This window comes from Crinia signifera, chromosome 1, assembly GCF_055691185.1.
Source record: "Crinia signifera chromosome 1, ASM5569118v1, whole genome shotgun sequence".
NCBI classification, from domain to species: Eukaryota; Metazoa; Chordata; class Amphibia; order Anura; family Myobatrachidae; genus Crinia; species Crinia signifera.
The window spans coordinates 2,251,258-2,266,502 of NC_139217.1; the positions used below are offsets into that span (position 1 = coordinate 2,251,258).

A 15,245-nucleotide genomic window follows, 5' to 3' on the forward strand; every position below is an offset into this window, starting at 1 on the left:
GATCAGCTGCTGATGTACCCTGTGCTGTGTGGTGTAATGATGCCCCAGGATCAGCTGCTGATGTACCCGGTGCTGTGTGGTGTAAGGATGCCCCAGGAGCAGCTGCTGATGTACCCAGTGCTGTGTGGTGTAATGATGCCCCAGGAGCAGCTGCTGATGTACCCGGTGCTGTGTGGTGGACGGTTGGGAGGTATGGGTATAATGATGCCCCAGGATCAGCTGCTGATGTACCCGGTGCTGTGTGGTATAATGATGCCCCAGGATCAGCTGCCGGGGGTATAACGATGATTAGGACACAGCTGGGGGTACTGTGATGCACACACTAATGGCAGACCTGGGTAATGGCTGTAGGTAGAGCATTTCATTACTGTACAGCCCAGATCCAGGATCAGCTGCTGATGTACCCGGTGCTGTGTGGTATAATGATATCCCAGGATCAGCTGCTGATGTACCCTGTGCTGTGTGGTGTAATGATGCCCCAGGGTCAGCTGCTGATGTACCCGGTGCTGTGTGGTGTAATGATGCCCCAGGATCAGCTGCTGATGTACCCAGTGCTGTGTGGTGTAATGATGCCCCAGGATCAGCTGCTGATGTACCCTGTGCTGTGTGGTGTAATGATGCCCCAGGATCAGCTGCCGGGGGTATAACGATGATTAGGACACAGCTGGGGGTACTGTAATGCACACACTGATGGCAGACCTGGGTAATGGCTGTAGGTAGAGCATTTCATTACTGTACAGCCCAGATCCAGGGTCAGTGCAGGGAGAAGCAGGTCCGGGGACCGTCAGCCAATACACCACGGCTGCTATAAGCGCACACAGTCCCTGCCCCCGGCAGCGGCATGCTATCCGGAGGAGCCGTGCTGGCCGGGGTAGAGGCCGCTTCTTACCGCACCGGGGGAGAGGCTGGAGGACAGAGGAGGGGGTGAGCGGCGAGCTCGGGGAGTGGCAGTTGGCTGACGGTGCCTTAGTGCACACATCTGGGCAGCGGCGGCGGCGGCAGCTCGGGAGGTGAGTGCAGGAGGCACTGCGGGCATCTGAGGAGGGGGGCATAGCAGTGCCAGCCTGGTAAACGGGCACAGACCGTACAATGCCCTGCAGATCCGGGTGCCCTACACATGATTCCTCCCATAAGGGGCACTTGTGCCAGCCTTGCCCTCTCATTGGCAGTGCCACTGTCACCCTGTACCCAGAGGCTGGTTTGCATTCCCCCTCCCCCTATTTGGTATCAGGGTGGCAGCTAGCACTGTATAGGAGTCACTAACACCCTGCACCTGTCTCCTTTCCAGGGGTGGGGGTGACTGGGGGCAGCGGAGGATGGAGCTGTGAATCCTGTATCTCTGGCAGCGTCCATCACACAGCAGCAGCTGCAGCATCAGGACCATGCAGGAGGTAGGTGACACTTATGGCTGATCAGCAATGGGGGGGTGCTGGCACGGTCTGCAGTAATTACACAGCACCCTGTGATGGTGCAGCCGACACACCATCCCCAGCAGCAGCAGCAGCACAGTGCCAGAGGGATGGGAATGTCATCTTCCTGAATAATGCGGCGCTGTAATGACAAATAGGGACTGTACAGGACTGCGGGATCCCTGCAGGATGTGTGTGTGTGTGTCTATATATATATATGTGTGTGTGTGTGTCTATATGTATCTATATACACACACACACACACGCCGGGAATGGCTGCATGGGTCCCTGCAGGATGTGTGTGTGTCTATATATATATATATATATGTATACACACACACACACACACACACACACACACACCGGGAATGGCTGCATGGGTCCCTGACATATATAGGATAAATGGGAATTGCTGTACAGCCGGTGCACACTGTGTGGAGCAGCATTATGGCTGGATGTAATCCTGTGACTACATGATGCCAGGTAGCCGGATCTATGGATCTACCATGGTCCTCCGGTACCGTCACCATGGTGGGGATGTGTGTAATACACATACAGACTGCATGGGGTGGTGTATAAATGTGCCATGCACACCAAGTCTATGTATACTGCTCGCTGTATACTCCTCTATGTACTGTATACTGCTCGCTGTATACTCCTCTATGTACTGTATAGTGCTCGCTGTATACTCCTCTATGTACTGTATAGTGCTGGCTGTATATTCCTCTATGTACTGTATACTGCTCACTGTATACTCCTCTATGTATACTGCTCGCTGTATACTCCTCTATGTACTGTATACTGCTCGCTGTATACTCCTCTATGTACTGTATAGTGCTGGCTGTATATTCCTCTATGTACTGTATACTGCTCGCTGTATATTCCTCTATGTATAGCGCTGGCTGTATATTCCTCTATGTACTGTATACTGCTCGCTGTATACTCCTCTATGTACTGTATAGTGCTGGCTGTATATTCCTCTATGTATAGCGCTGGCTGTATATTCCTCTATGTATAGCGCTGGCTGTATACTCCTCTATGTATAGCGCTGGCTGTATATTCCTCTATGTATAGCGCTGGCTGTATATTCCTCTATGTATAGCGCTGGCTGTATATTCCTCTATGTATAGCGCTGGCTGTATATTCCTCTATGTATAGCGCTGGCTGTATATTCCTCTATGTATAGCGCTGGCTGTATATTCCACTATGTATACTGCTCGCTGTATATTCCTCTATGTATAGCGCTGGCTGTATATTCCTCTATGTATAGCGCTGGCTGTATATTCCTCTATGTATAGCGCTGGCTGTATATTCCTCTATGTATAGCGCTGGCTGTATATTCCTCTATGTATAGCGCTGGCTGTATATTCCTCTATGTATAGTGCTGGCTGTATATTCCTCTATGTACTGTATAGTGCTGGCTGTATATTCCTCTATGTATAGCGCTGGCTGTATATTCCTCTATGTATAGCGCTGGCTGTATAATCCTCTATGTATAGCGCTGGCTGTATATTCCTCTATGTATAGTGCTGGCTGTATATTCCTCTATGTATAGTGCTGGCTGTATATTCCTCTATGTATAGCGCTGGCTGTATATTCCTCTATGTATAGCGCTGGCTGTATAATCCTCTATGTATAGTGCTGGCTGTATATTCCTCTATGTATAGTGCTGGCTGTATATTCCTCTATGTATAGTGCTGGCTGTATATTCCTCTATGTATAGCGCTGGCTGTATACTCCTCTATGTATAGTGCTGGCTGTATATTCCTCTATGTATAGCGCTGGCTGTATATTCCTCTATGTATAGCGCTGGCTGTATATTCCCCTATGTATAGTGCTGGCTGTATATTCCTCTATGTATAGCGCTGGCTGTATACTCCTCTATGTATAGCGCTGGCTGTATACTCCTCTATGTATAACGCTGGCTGTATAATCCTCTATGTATAGCGCTGGCTGTATATTCCTCTATGTACAGCGCTGGCTGTATAATCCTCTATGTATAGCGCTGGCTGTATAATCCTCTATGTATAGCGCTGGCTGTATACTCCTCTATGTATAGCGCTGGCTGTATATTCCTCTATGTATAGCGCTGGCTGTATAATCCTCTATGTATAGCGCTGGCTGTATAATCCTCTATGTATGGCGCTGGCTGTATATTCCTCTATGTATAGTGCTGGTTGTATATTCCTCTATGTATAGCGCTGGCTGTATATTCCTCTATGTATAGCGCTGGCTGTATAATCCTCTATGTATAGCGCTGGCTGTATATTCCTCTATGTATAGCGCTGGCTGTATATTCCTCTATGTATAGCGCTGGCTGTATACTCCTCTATGTATAGCGCTGGCTGTATATTCCTCTATGTATAGCACTGGCTGTATACTCCTCTATGTATAGCGCTGGCTGTATATTCCTCTATGTATAGTGCTGGCTGTATATTCCTCTATGTACTGTATAGTGCTGGCTGTATATTCCTCTATGTATAGCGCTGGCTGTATATTCCTCTATGTATAGCGCTGGCTGTATACTCCTCTTTGTATAGTGCTGGCTGTATATTCCTCTATGTATAGCGCTGGCTGTATATTCCTATATGTATAGCGCTGGCTGTATATTCCTCTATGTATAGCGCTGGCTGTATAATCCTCTATGTATAGCGCTGGCTGTATATTCCTCTATGTATAGTGCTGGCTGTATATTCCTCTATGTATAGCGCTGGCTGTATATTCCTCTATGTATAGCGCTCGCTGTATATTCCTCTATGTATAGCGCTGGCTGTATATTCCTCTATGTATACTGCTGGCTGTATATTCCTCTATGTATAGCGCTGGCTGTATATTCCTCTATGTATAGCGCTGGCTGTATATTCCTCTATGTATAGCGCTGGCTGTATACTCCTCTATGTATAGCGCTGGCTGTATATTCCTCTATGTATAGCGCTGGCTGTATATTCCTCTATGTATAGCGCTGGCTGTATACTCCTCTATGTATAGCGCTGGCTGTATATTCCTCTATGTATAGCGCTGGCTGTATATTCCTCTATGTATAGCGCTGGCTGTATATTCCTCTATGTATAGCGCTGGCTGTATATTCCTCTATGTATAGTGCTGGCTGTATAATCCTCTATGTATAGCGCTGACTGTATATTCCTCTATGTATAGCGCTGGCTGTATATTCCTCTATGTATAGCGCTGGCTGTATATTCCTCTATGTATAGCGCTGGCTGTATATTCCTCTATGTATAGCGCTGGCTGTATAATCCTCTATGTATAGCGCTGGCTGTATAATCCTCTATGTATAGCGCTGGCTGTATATTCCTCTATGTATAGCGCTGGCTGTATATTCCTCTATGTATAGCGCTGGCTGTATATTCCTCTATGTATAGCGCTGGCTGTATACTCCTCTATGTATAGCGCTGGCTGTATACTCCTCTATGTATAGCGCTGGCTGTATAATCCCATCCATGACATGAGTCCCTCACTCACAAATATCTCTGTACAATGTAGCACTCACCGCTGCCTGCTAATCCCAGCAGTCTAATCTATCTATCTATCCTATCTATCTATCTATCTATCTATCACAAAATATCTATCTATCTATCTATCTATCTATCTATCTAATATCTATCTATCTATGAACAGATCAAAGGAGATATCTATAATTTATATGGTATTATTATCAGCTCAGTGCTGCCTGTGAGTGTGCTGATGTACCTTGCGGCAGCAGTAACACTGGCAGTAGCTGTACCACTGGCGGCAGCTGTACACTGTAACTGTAGCTTGTACCACTGGCGGCAGCTGTACACTGTAACTGTAGCTTGTACCACTGGTGGCAGCTGTACACTGTAACTGTAGCTTGTAACACTGGCGGCAGCTGTACACTGTAACTGTAGCTTGTAACACTGTCGGCAGCTGTACACTGTAACTGTAGCTGTAACTGTAGCTGTAATACTTTCCGCAGCTGTACACTGTAACTGTAGCTGTACCACTGGCGGCAGCTGTACACTGTAGCTGTAGCTGTAACACTGGCGGCAGCTGTCACACTGGCGGCAGCTATAACACTAACTGTAGCTGTAACACTGGCAGTAGCTGTATCACTGTAACTGTAGCTGTAACACTGGCGACAGCTGTACCACTGGCAGCAGCTGTACACTGTAACTGTAGCTGTAACACTGGCGGCACCTGAACCACTGACGGCAGCTGTACACTGTAACTGTAGCTGTAACACTGGCGGCAGCTGTACACTGTAACTGTAACACTGGCGGCAGCTGTACACTGTAACTGTAGCTGTACCACTGGCGGTAGCTGTACACTGTAACTGTAACACTGGCGGCAGCTGTAACACTGTAACTGTAGCTGTAACACTGGCGGCAGCTGTAACACTGTAACTGTAGCTGTAACACTGGCGGCAGCTGTACCACTGGCAGCAGCTGTACACTGTAACTAGCTGTAACACTGGTGGTAGCTGTACACTGTAACTGTAACACTGGCGGCAGCTGTAACACTGTAACTGTAGCTGTAACACTGGGAGCAGCTGTAACACTAACTGTAGCTGTAACACTGGCGGCAGGTGTAACACTGGCGGTAGCTGTATACTGTAACTGTAGCTGTAACACTAACTGTAGCTGTACACTGTAACTGTAACACTGGCGGCAGCTGTAACACTGTAACTGTAGCTGTAACACTGGTGGCAGATGTACACTATAACTGTAGCTGTAACACCGGTGGCAGCTGTAACACTGGCTGCAGCTGTAACACTGTAACTGTAGCTGTAACACTGGCGGCAGCTGTACACTGTAACTGTAGCTGAAACACTGGCGGCAGCTGTACACTGTAACTGTAGCTGTAACACTGGCGGCAGCTGTACACTATAACTGTAGCTGTTTCACTGGCGGCAGCTGTACACTGTAACTGTACCACTGGCGGCAGCTGTACACTGTAACTTGTGCTGTAACAGTGGCGGCAGCTGTACCACTGGCGGCAGCTGTACACTGTAACTGTAGCTGTAACACGGGTGGCAGCTGTACACTGTAACTGTAGCTGTACCACTGGTGGCAGCTGTAACACTGGTGGCAGCTGTACACTGTAACTGTAGCTGTAACACGGGTGGCAGCTGTACACTGTAGCTGTAGCTGTAACAACAGAGTGGTTGTGAATGGTGCCGTATCAGATATGATACCGGTACTAAGTGGAGTGCCCCAGGGTTCGGTTTTGGGGCCCATTTTGTTTAATGATATTGGGATAGGGTTACTCAGCAATGTATCCATCTTTGCGGACGATACAAAACTTAGCAAAGTCATCAAATCATCAGAAGATGTCACCATGCTTCAAAATGATCTTGCAATTTTAGATGATTTGACAAAAAAATGGAAGATGAGGTTCAATGTAGATAAATGTAAGGTTATGCACCTTGGGAGACACAACCAGTGTGCAAGTTACAACCTTAGCGGAGAGGAACTGGGTAATTCCATACTTGAAAAGGATCTAGGAGTCCAAATAGACAGCAAACTAGGATGTAGTGCCCATTGTAATGTAGCTACAAAAAAGGCTAACAAAATTCTGGCATGTATTAAGAGGGGAATGGAAACCTGGGACTCAAGGATAATTATGCCACTATATAAAGCATTGGTGAGACCTCACCTAGAGTACGGAGTACAGTTCTGGGCCCCACACTATAAAAAGGACATCATAGAATTAGAAAAAGTCCAAAGGCGAGCAACAAAGCTTATTAGGGGAATGGAGAATTTAAGCTACGGGGAGAGATTAAGCAATTTGGGACTATTTACATTAGAAAAGAGACGTTTAAGGGGGGGACATGCTCAACATGTACAAGTATATCAAGGGCCAATATAAGGAACTGTCACGCACCCTCTTTTCTACTAGAAAGGAATCTAGGACGCGAGGGCATGAGTATAGATTAGAAGAAAAAATATTTCATTCAGCTAGTAGAAAGAATTTCTTTACGGTCAGAACAGTCAAACTCTGGAACTCTCTTCCCAGAGAGGTGGTAACGGCTGGCTCATTAAATGCGTTCAAGGCAAAGTTGGACAAACATTTACTGGAGAAAAACATCCATGGGTACAAATAAGAAATATAATTTGTCTGTAAAATACCAGAACCAACCAAATCAGCAATGGATATCTATACCAGGTTGAACTAGATGGACGCAAGTCTTTTTTCAGCCTTACCTACTATGTAACTATAACACTGGCAGTAGCTGTAACACTGGCAGCAGCTGTACACTGTAACTGTAACACTGGCGGAAGCTGTACACTGTAACTGTAGCTGTAACACTGGCGGCAGCTGTACACTGTAACTGTAGCTGTAACACTGGCAGCAGCTGTACACTGTAACTGTAACACTGGCGGCAGCTGTACCACTGGCGGCAGCTGTACACTGTAACTGTAGCTGTAACACTGGCGGCAGCTGTACACTGTAACTGTAGCTGTATCACTGGCGGCAGCTGTACACTGTAGCTGTAACACTGGCGGCAGCTGTCACACTGGCGGCAGCTGTAACACTAACTGTAGCTGTAACACTAACTTAGCTGTAACACTGGCGACAGCTGTACCACTAACAGCAGCTGTACACTGTAACTGTAGCTGTAACACTGGCGGCACCTGTACCACTGGCGGTAGCTGTACCTGTAGCTGTAACACTGGCGGCAGCTGTACACTGTAACTGTAGCTGTAACACTGGCGACAGCTGTACCACTGGCGGCAACTGTACACTGTAACTGTAGCTGTAACACTGGCGGCAGCTGTACACTGTAACTGTAGCTGTAACACTGGCGGCAGCTGTACACTGTAACTGTAGCGGTAACACTGGCAGCAGCAGTACACTGTAACTGTAGCTGTAACACTGGCGGCAGCTGTAACTGTAGCTGTAACACTGGCGGCAGCTGTACCACTGGCAGCAGCTGTACAATGTAACTAGCTGTAACACTGGCGGCAGCTGTAACACTGTTACTGTAGCTGTAACACTGGCGGTAGCTGTACACTGTAACTAGCTGTAACACTGGCAGCAGCTGTAACACTAACTGTAGCTGTAACACTGGCAGCAGGTGTAACACTGGCCGTAGCTGTAACACTGGCGGCAGCTGTAACACTGTAACTGTAGAACTGGAGGCAGGTGTAACACTGGCGGTAGCTGTATACTGTAACTGTAAAACTGGCGGCAGCTGTACACTGTAACTGTAACTGTAGCTGTAACACTGGCAGCAGGTGTAACACTGGCCGTAGCTGTAACACTGGCGGCAGCTGTAACACTGTAACTGTAGAACTGGAGGCAGGTGTAACACTGGCGGTAGCTGTATACTGTAACTGTAAAACTGGCGGCAGCTGTACACTGTAACTGTAGCTGTACACTGTAACTGTAGCTGTAACACTGGTGGCAGCTGTAACACTGGCGGCAGCTGTAACACTGTAACTGTAACACTGGTGGCAGCTGAACATTGTAACTGTAGCTGTAACACTGGTGGCAGCTGTAACACTGGCGTCAGCTGTACACTGTAACTGTCGGGGAAGCAGCGCTGGGTTTACAGTGAAAGAAATTGACCAATTTGCAGTAGCAATAAATTTTATATAGCAAGTAAAAATAAATATAAACAGTACATTCAATCACATATAATATGACATAATAAAAAAGTAAAAAACATTAAAATTCTCACTCTCAGATTGGATGGGTATCTGAAGGGGCCAGTGTCCAGTCGGATGTCAGTCCAAATGGAAAGTGCACTTAACCATTATTCATTCTGCTGTTTGCGGAAAAGAAAACTGGAATGGGGGTGTTGTAGAAAGGGAGTCCACCGGTCCTCTCTATTGATGCGGATGGATGTTTGTGCCGCTGGAGGAGTCGATGGAGGGATGTCCGTGTGGTAACCCTCAGGAATTCCTCTAATAATTAGGTAAAAAAGCTTCTTATGGCTCGGTGCCCAATTTAAGTACTTCCTCTTGATGGTACAGTGTCACTTAGAAGTGGTGACAGAGGGTGGGCGTCTGGTCTCCAGTCAGGGCTTGAATTTAATGGGGGGGGGCAGGACTCTCTAACAGGTGGCTGGGATGGTTGTCTGCTCACCCGGAGATGTACACTGCTGGTATCCCCAGTCGCTTGTGGTGGAGACGGCCAAGCTCTTAGTGCAGAGACACTAATCTCAGACAGGCGGCTAAAGATGGCGTGGCTCACCTGGAGTTTAAGTGTGCTGAGGAAAATCCTGAGGGGAAAAATCAGGATAAATGTTCCCAGTTTGAAGCAGCAGTGGACTGAAGATGGTTGGGGGTCCAATCAATAAGAGTGAGGGGCTGCACCTAACGCGTTTCGCCACTAGCTTGTGGCTTTTTCAAAGGTGACTTGAGGTATGGTGGCTAGGGGTATATATACCCATAGTAATAGGTACATCTCCGGGTGAGCAGACAACCATCCCAGCCACCTGTTAGAGAGTCCTGCCCCCCCCCATTAAATTCAAGCCCTGACTGGAGACCAGACGCCCACCCTCTGTCACCACTTCTAAGTGACACTGTACCATCAAGAGGAAGTACTTAAATTGGGCACCGAGCCATAAGAAGCTTTTTTACCTAATTATTAGAGGAATTCCTGAGGGTTACCACACGGACATCCCTCCATCGACTCCTCCAGCGGCACAAACATCCATCCGCATCAATAGAGAGGACCGGTGGACTCCCTTTCTACAACACCCCCATTCCAGTTTTCTTTTCCGCAAACAGCAGAATGAATAATGGTTAAGTGCACTTTCCATTTGGACTGACATCCGACTGGACACTGGCCCCTTCAGATACCCATCCAATCTGAGAGTGAGAATTTTAATGTTTTTTACTTTTTTATTATGTCATATTATATGTGATTGAATGTACTGTTTATATTTATTTTTACTTGCTATATAAAATTTATTGCTACTGCAAATTGGTCAATTTCTTTCACTGTAAACCCAGCGCTGCTTCCCCGACTTGTTTTTGTTTACACACCCTTTGTAAAACCCGCAGGGAGTGACTTCCCCTGCACCCCAGCAGCTGCTTGGAGAAACAACACACACTATAGGCGCCCTTATTGCTCTCTAGTAGAGCAACTTTCTCTTTTGTACACTGTAACTGTATCTGTAACACTGGCAGCAGCTGTAACGCTGGCGGCAGCTGTACACTGTACCTGTAGATGTAACACTGGCGGCAGCTGTACACTGTAACTGTAGCTGTAGCTGTAACACTTGCGGCAGCTGTACACTGCAACTGTAGCTATAACACTGGTGGCAGCTGTACACTGTAACTGTAGCTGTAACACTGGCAGCAGCTGTATACTGTAGCTGTAACACTGGCAGCAGCTGTACACTGTAACTGTAACACTGGCGGCAGCTGTACACTGTAACTGTATCTGTAACACTGGCAGCAGCTGTAACGCTGGCGGCAGCTGTACACTGTACCTGTAGATGTAACACTGGCGGCAGCTGTACACTGTAACTGTAGCTGTAGCTGTAACACTGGTGGCAGCTGTACACTGCAACTGTAGCTATAACACTGGTGGCAGCTGTACACTGTAACTGTAGCTGTAACACTGGCAGCAGCTGTATACTGTAGCTGTAACACTGGCAGTAGCTGTAACACTGGCAGCAGCTGTACACTGTAACTGTAACACTGGCGGCAGCTGTACACTGTAGCTGTAACATTGGTGGCAGCTGTACACTGTAACTGTAGCTGTACCACTGGCGGCAGCTGTACTCTGTAGCTGTAGCTGTAACACTGGCGGCAGCTGTCACACTGGCGGCAGCTGTACACTGTAACTGTAGCTGTAACACTGGAGACAGCTGTACCACTGGCAGCAGCTGTACACTGTAACTGTAGCTGTAACACTGGCGGCACCTGTACCACTGGCGGCAGCTGTACACTGTAACTGTAGCTGTAACACTGGCGACAGCTGTACACTGTAACTGTAACACTGGCGGCAGCTGTACCACTGGCGGGAACTGTACACTGTAACTGTAGCTGTAACACTGGCGGCAGCTGTACACTGTAACTGTAGCTGTAACACTGGCAGTAGCTGTAACACTGGCAGCAGCTGTACATTGTAACTGTAGCTGTAACACTGGCGGCAGCTGTACACTGTAACTGTAGCTGTAACACTGGCGGCAGCTGTAACACTGGCAGTAGCTGTACACTGTAACTGTAACACTGGCGGCAGCTGTAACTGTAGCTGTAACACTGGCAGCAGCTGTAACACTGTAACTGTAGCTGTAACACTGGCGGCAGCTGTACCACTGGCAGCAGCTGTACACTGTTTCTAGCTGTAACACTGGCGGCAGCTGTAACACTGTAACTGTAGCTGTAACACTGGCGGCAGCTGTACCACTGGCAGCAGCTGTACACTGTAACTAGCTGTAACACTGGCGGTAGCTGTACACTGTAACTAGCTGTAACACTGGCAGCAGCTGTAACACTGTAACTGTAGAACTGGAGGCAGGTGTAACACTGGCGGTGGCTGTACACTGTAACTGTAGCTGTAACACTGGCGGCAGCTGTACACTGTAACTGTAGCTGTAACACTAACTGTAGCTGTACACTGTAACTGTAGCTGTAACACTGGCGGCAGCTGTAACACTGGCGGCAGCTGTAACACTGGCGGCAGCTGTAACACTGTAACTGTAGCTGTAACACTGGTGGCAGATGTACACTATAACTGTAGCTGTAACACTGGTGGCAGCTGTAACACTGTAACTTTAGCTGTAACACTGGCGGCAGCTGAACATTGTAACTGTAGCTGTAACACTGGTGGCAGCTGTAACACTGGCGGCAGCTGTACACTGTAACTGTATCTGTAACACTGGCAGCAGCTTTAACGCTGGCGGCAGCTGTACACTGTACCTGTAACAATGGCGGCAGCTGTACACTGTAACTGTAGCTGTAACACTGGCGGCAGCTGTACACGGCAACTGTAGCTATAACACTGGTGGCAGCTGTACACTGTAACTGTAGCTGTAACACTGGCGGCAGCTGTACACTGTAGCTGTAGCTGTAACACTGGCAGTAGCTGTAACACTGGCAGCAGCTGTACATTGTAACTGTAGCTGTAACACTGGCGGCAGCTGTACACTGTAGCTGTAACACTGGCAGTAGCTGTAACACTAGTGGCAGCTGTACACTGTATCTAGCTGTAACACTGGTGGCAGCTGTACCACTGGCAGCAGCTGTACATTATAACTGTAGCTGTAACACTGGTGGCAGCTGTAACACTGGCGGCAGCTATACATTGTAACTGTAGCTGTAACACTGTGACTAGCTGTAACACTGTGACTAGCTGTAACACTGGCGGCAGCTGTACCACTGGTGGCAGCTGTACAATGTAACTGTAAAGGTGGCCATACACCTACAGACTTATTGTCAGACCAGCTGTAACACTGGCGACAGCTGTACACTGTAGCTGTAACACTGGCTGCAGCTGTACACTATAGCTGTAACACTGGTGACAGCTGTATACTGTAGCTGTAACACTGGCGGCAGCTGTACACTGTAGCTGTAGCTGTAACACTGGCAGTAGCTGTAACACTGGCAGCAGCTGTACATTGTAACTGTAGCTGTAACACTGGCGGCAGCTTTACACTGTAGCTGTAACACTGGCAGCAGCTGTAACACTGGCAGCAGCTGTACACTGTAGCTTTAACACTGGCAGCAGCTGTACACTGTAACTGTAGCTGTAACACTGGCGGCAGCTGTACACTGTAGCTGTAACACTGGCAGCAGATATACACTGTAACTGTATCTGTAAAACTGGCAGTAGGTGTACACTGTAACTGTAACACTGGCAGCAGCTGTACATTGTAACTGTAGCTGTAACACTGGCGGCAACTGTAACACTGTATCTAGCTGTAACACTGGCAGTAGCTGTAACACTGGCGGTAGCTGTACACTGCAACTGTAGCTATAACACTGGTGGCAGCTGTACACTGTAGCTGTAAGACTGGCGGCAGCTGTACACTGTAGCTGTAGCACTGGCAGTAGCTGTAACACTGGCAGCAGCTGTACATTGTAACTGTAGCTGTTACACTGGCGGCAGCTGTACACTGTAGCTGTAACACTGGCAGTAGCTGTACACTGTAACTGTAGCTGTAAAACTGGCAGTAGCTGTAACACTAGTGGCAGCTGTACACTGTATCTAGCTGTAACACAGGTGGCAGCTGTACCACTGGCAGCAGATGTACATTGTAACTGTAGCTGTAACACTGGCGGCAGCTGTACACTGTAGCTGTAACACTGGCAGTAGCTGTAACACTGGCAGAAGCTGTACACTGTAACTGTAGCTGTAAAACTGGTGGCAGCTGTAACACTGACAGTAGCTGTAACACTGGCAGCAGCTGTACACTGTAGCTGTAACACTGGCAGCAGCTGTACACTGTAGCTGTAGCTGTAACACTGGCGGCAGCTGTACACTGTAGCTGTAACACTAGCAGCAGCTGTAACACTGGCAGCAGCTGTAAAACTGGCAGCTGTACACTGTAACTAGCTGTAACACTGGCAGTAACTGTACACTGTAACTGTAACACTGGCAGCAGCTGTACATTGTAACTGTAGCTGTAACACTGGCGGCAGCTGTACACTGTAACTGTAACACTGGCAGTAGCTGTACCATTGGCAGCAGCTGTACATTGTAACTGTAGCTGTAACACTGGCGGCAACTGTACACTGTAACTGTAACACGTGGCATCTGTACCACTGGCAGCAGCTGTACATTGTAACTGTAGCTGTAACAATGGTGGCAGCTGTAACACTGGCGGCAGCTATACATTGTAACTGTAACACTTTGACTAGCTGTAACACTGTGACTAGCTGTAACACTGTGACTAGCTTTAACACTGGCGGCAGCTGTACCATGTAACTGTAAAGGTGGCCATACACCTACAGATTTATTGTCAGACCAGCTGTAACACTGGCGACAGCTGTACACTGTAGCTGTAACACTGGCTGCAGCTGTACACTATAGCTGTCACACTGGCGGCAGCTGTACACTGTAGCTGTCACACTGGCAGCAGCTGTAAATGTGCCCATACATGGTGCGATAGCACTTGTGCATTTTGTACTAAATCGGATCGCACACGTGCGTTTTGCATGCAATTTGTGTGCAATGCGATCCGTGTTCAGTACAAAAAGTATGTGCAGCACATACTTTTTGTACTGTGCAATGCGAAGCCCGCCGGAGTGCGCATCACATCACAACGCACGCTGCTAACGCTGGGGCAGCTGTAACACTGGCAGTAGGTATAAATCTGGCAACAGCTGTACACTGTAGCTGTAACACTGGCAGTAGGTGTAACACTGGCGACAGCTGTACACTGTAGCTGCAACACTGGCAGTAGGTATAACACTGGCGACAGCTGTACACTGTAGCTGTAACACTGGCAGCAGCTGTAACAATGGTAGTAGTTGCAACACTGTCGACAGCTGTACACTGTAGCTGTAACACTGGGAGTAGGTGTAACACTGGCGACAGCTGTACACTGTAGCTGTAACACTGGCAGTAGGTGTAACACTGGCAATAGCAGTAACACTGGTAGCAGCTGTAACACTGGTAGTAGCTGCAACGCTGGCGACAGCTGTACACTGTAGCTGTACCACTGGCAGTAGGTGTAACACTGGCGACAGCTGTACACTGTATCTGTAACAATGGTAGTAGCTGCAATGCTGGCGACAGCTGTACACTGTAGCTGTAACACTGGCAGTAGGTATAACACTGGCGACAGCTGTACACTCTAGCTGTAACACTGGCACTAGGTATAACACTGGCGACAGCTGTACACTGTAGCTGTAACACTGGCAGCAGCTTTTACACTGGCGACAGCTGTACACT

At 48.0% G+C, this 15,245-nt stretch overlaps 1 protein-coding gene across 1 annotated transcript in view; it reads left to right on the plus strand.

Annotated features, from left to right (window-relative positions):
• Nucleotides 1-832: 832 nt before the first annotated feature.
• FBXO41 (F-box protein 41) overlaps nt 833-15,245 on the plus strand; it is a 181,233-nt gene continuing 166,820 nt past the window's right edge. Inside the window, exons 1-2 of the mRNA XM_083161396.1 lie at nt 833-1,010; nt 1,289-1,391. The gene's annotated coding sequence lies outside the window, so the exon portion shown is untranslated. The remainder of the gene's footprint in view (nt 1,011-1,288; nt 1,392-15,245) is intronic.